The sequence below is a fragment of the Sinocyclocheilus anshuiensis genome, unplaced genomic scaffold, assembly GCF_001515605.1.
Source record: "Sinocyclocheilus anshuiensis isolate Anshui unplaced genomic scaffold, SAMN03320099.WGS_v1.1 scaffold5180, whole genome shotgun sequence".
Lineage (NCBI taxonomy): Eukaryota > Metazoa > Chordata > Actinopteri > Cypriniformes > Cyprinidae > Sinocyclocheilus > Sinocyclocheilus anshuiensis.
The window spans coordinates 1,194-5,447 of NW_015544365.1; the positions used below are offsets into that span (position 1 = coordinate 1,194).

General features: G+C 39.6%; 1 non-coding gene across 1 annotated transcript; it reads left to right on the forward strand.

The window, feature by feature from the left end:
- The first annotated feature begins 4,150 nt into the window (after positions 1-4,150).
- trnad-guc (transfer RNA aspartic acid (anticodon GUC)) lies at positions 4,151-4,222 on the forward strand. The gene has a single exon. It is a non-coding gene; the product is annotated as a tRNA-Asp (tRNA).
- Positions 4,223-4,254: the final 32 nt, after the last annotated feature.

Consider the following 4,254-nt stretch of genomic DNA (forward strand, 5'->3'; position numbering starts at 1 on the left):
GCAAAATCACTTCAAAAAACGAAGTGCATTCTACCAGTTGCACCATTACCCATTTTCAAATTATTAATTTTCTTGTAATTTTACTTTACAGTTTCTGGGAAACGCAAACTCACTCCAAAAATGTTTTTATAGAGTGTATTGTTGCACTCATGTCCCATTTTCTAACATAAAGTTTCCGTTTTTGAAGGAATTATTGCGCAAACGTACCATGCTTATTACCATATCAAACTGACTCTTATTTTATGTATAGTATTGGACAAAATTGCTGGGAAATACTCTCCTCACGTCATACTGTCATGTTACACTCAGGCAAGAAGGAGCCACAGGAGAACATTTTCAAACAAGAAACTTAATTTAAACAAACGGGGAACTTCGGAGAAACAGCAACACAACGTTTAACAGCAGACAAAGCAACACTGAATGGGACTCACTATAAATACACAGACATCAATGGGACACACCTGGGAGCAAATTAACTAATTAAACAAACACAGCTGGAAACAAATTCATACAACGAGGACAGGAACAGGAAGGACCAAATAAGGGCAAACAGGAACTCAACGGGAACACACACACACACGTGACACATACACTCAACCTCTTCTTACATTTTAATTGTTAGTGTCACATTTAATTAAGTTAAAATCTTAATTTTAACCTTAGGAACTGATTATGTTCATCCCCCCTTTGAGCAGTCCTTATTTGTGTCCATGGTTACTAATTTCTAACCTTTAGTTAAATTTCTTATGTCTTTGCTTTTATAGCCCTGAGGTTGTTGTATTTGTTTATGGTGATTATGCCTGCAAAGCTATTATTTGTTTTGCTGTGTTTGTTTACCATAATCATCAGTCTATTGAATAAGTCTGCTTAGCTGCAATTTCTTGTTTCTCCTTACCTGTAACTGATCAATTACAATTGTATTGAGATTAATTTTAAAATGATCTATCTAAATTAAAATCCAGATACAACAAGACACTGATCAGGTAACGACAGTTGACAACACAAAGAAAAAATAATATAGTATCAGTGCCGTTCTTTGAAAATGATCACACTTTTATTTTAATTTTACTTAACTTTATTTTATCGTATTTTATGTACTTTTATAAATATTATTCATTTTATAGAAATACATGCAATTTATATATTTTATTTATTTTGCCTTTCTTATTTCAGAAAACAACTTTGTGCATCTTAAGAAATAACAGCACTTTGGGCATGCTGTTGTACATCCCATCAGACTGCACAACAGTGCCTACTGTGGCTTCAACACCTGTGAACATTTATTGACTGTCTTCTGCACACTGATGCATACACCTAAAATCATCTTCTCATATTAGGCTTTTGTTTAATTGCATAAAAAATTACATATTTGCATTTGTATCAGTGAAATGTCATAACACAGGTTACATAATCCCTATTATTTCTGTATTTTAGTCTTAATAAAACTCTTGTTTAAATTCCATTAGGTTGTATTGCAGTCAATCAATTAATAGCCTACTGTTATTTTAAGGTGTCATTGAGTCTTGAAAGGTGCCTAATAAAATGCATTATTATTATCATTAAATTATTATAGGAGTAAGCTGCAGCAGAGGCTGTGGCAGAATGACACCAAGGAGTTCTGCAGAGGCATGAGGACTATAATTGGTTACAAGCTTTCTGTACAAAAAAAAACAAAACAAAAAACAAATAAAATAAAGGAAACCAACAATTTTTTTCCCATCAAAACATGAACATGACTGTTTTCTACAATTCACACTGAAATAATAATAGACTAATAATAATAATAGCAAATAATATTTGTTATATAATACTTACTATGTGTTTTTGAATTCAAAAGATAAGGTATATGTTCCAAATTAGGGCATTTAACAGGATGCAAGAGCTAAAGTAGTTTAGCTAGGTCGTATTTTAAGTCATGAAATAGAAATTTCTAGACTTATTTTTGTGCTCTTAATTACTTATTATTATTTGAAAATGAATACAGTAATAGTCAGGGACACTATGAACAGGAATCAATTGAAAGAACGAGCCAACCTATAAAGGAAATATTTTTGTGTGTTTGAAAATGGGACGTGATGTAAAAGTGCAAAGGTGCACATAGATACTTGGGGTGAATTTGCCATTCATTTTCTCCCAAACTATACAGTAAAAATATTTGAAAATTAACACAATAATAGTCAGGATCACTGTGAACAGGAATCAATTGAAAGAATGAGCAAACCTATAAAGGAAAGATTTTATGAGTGTTTGAAAATGGGCAATGGCGCAACTGCTAGAATGCACTTTGTTTTTTGGAGTGAATTTGCCATTGATTTTCTCCAAAACCACACAGTAAAAATATTTGAAAATTAATACAGTAATAGTCAGGGTCACTGTGAACAGGAATCAATTGAAAGAATGAGCAAATATATAAAGGAAAGATTTTTATGAGTGTTTCAATATAGGACATAATGTAAAAGTGCTTATGAGACAGGGTGAATTTGCCTTTAATTTTCTCCAAAACTATACAGTAAAATATTTGAATATTAATACAGTGATAGTCTGGGTCACTCTGTCATGAGCTGGGTTTGCTTCTCTGTTTCTCTCTCACACACACGGGCTTTCGCGCTGCTTTGCGGTGACACCTGTTCCCACTCTGATCTAATTAGTGACTCTATTTCTAGTGGTTGTGCTTGCTGTTCTCTGTTGGATTATTGTGTGTCATGCATACGGTATTGTTTCACCCTTCATGTCAATACTATCAGAGATCTTACCATGTCTTGTCTTGCCTAGTGTTGCTGTGCCCGTCTTAGTATTCTCTGTGTCCTGTGGCTGCTTCCAGTGAGCTCAGCCCCACGAGTTCTCTCCAAGACGGGAGCCCTCTGAACCTGACCCTCATCGGTTGTTTTGTGTTTCATCCAGTTCTGTGTCATTGTACGACAGACTGCCTTATTTTGTGTCTTCAATAAAGACTGATTCTAACGGACTGCCTTTGCACGTGGATCCTTTACATCACCCGTGACAGAATAATCCGACCAGGATGGATCCAGCAAAGGAGGAACCAATTCGATCAGCGGTGGAGATTCAGGGAGTCATGCTCGGCAGACATGAGGAGGAGTTGTCCGCCGCCCGTCACGCAGTTGAGAGTTTGACCGCACAGGTGACGGATTTATCTTCTCGTCTTCTACAGCTTTACCGAGAACCATCAACGTATTACAGCCGACATCCACCTCCTGAGCTGCGTGTTAACAACCCCCCCTGCTATGCCGGTGAGCCCACTGAATGCAGAGCTTTTCTGACTCAATGTGAGGTTGTCTTTTCTCTCCAGCCTCAGACATATGCGGGAGATTCCGCCCGGATCGCCTTTGTACTTTCGCTGCTCACGGGGCGAGCTCGCGAATGGGGAACTTCCGCTTGGGAGGCACAGACTCCTTGCTGTGGTCGTTTCGAGCTCTTCAAGGAGGAGATGATCAAGATATTCTACCGATCCGTTTTTGGCTGCAAGGCTTCGCGCCTTCTTGCTGTGCTTCATCAGGGCAGAAGGTCTGTCGCTGATTTCGCCATCGAGTTCCGGACTCTGGCGACCACGTGCGAGTGGAATGAACCTGCTTTGGTCGCTCGCTTTCTGGAAGGACTGAATGTGGATCTTAAAGAGATTTATGCACGTGGACCACCGACACAGCCGGGTCAGCTTATTGAACTGGAAATAAATGTGATGCAGGAACCGCAAAGGCTGCAAATACATAACTTGACCAGCTGCGCATCCTCCCACCGCGTGTTGGCAGTCGGCCAAATTCACTCTGTTCTTGACGTTCCAGTGTAGCTCTGCTGTGAGCAGAGCCTCCAAAAACACAGGTCACTCACAAAAAGTTATTTTCCACGGAAATCTTTAGTAAAAGGCGAAAGATTTAAGCGACAATGAAGAGAAACTCGAGCTGTGTCTCCACGCCCTTGGGCCTGTGCACTAGCTGTGGTAAACCACTACGCTCGTCAAGGGTAACCTAGGGTGCCGACACCAGCCCACTTGCATTTCGTTACCCCCTCACTCCAAACGGGAAGAGGTCCGGAATTTTATGGTGTAAGGGCTGGGTCAGCATACGAAAAAGCCACGCTTTGTTTAGTGATGTCGATGCTGTGGCGTTGACTGGGGGCTAACTCATGCACGCAGCAGTCCACGTTAGTATAGTGGACAGTGTCTCCGCCTGTCATGCGGAAGACCGGGGTTCGATTCCCAGACGGGGAGAGCTAGTGCTTTTCTGCTGCCGTTTTGGTGCA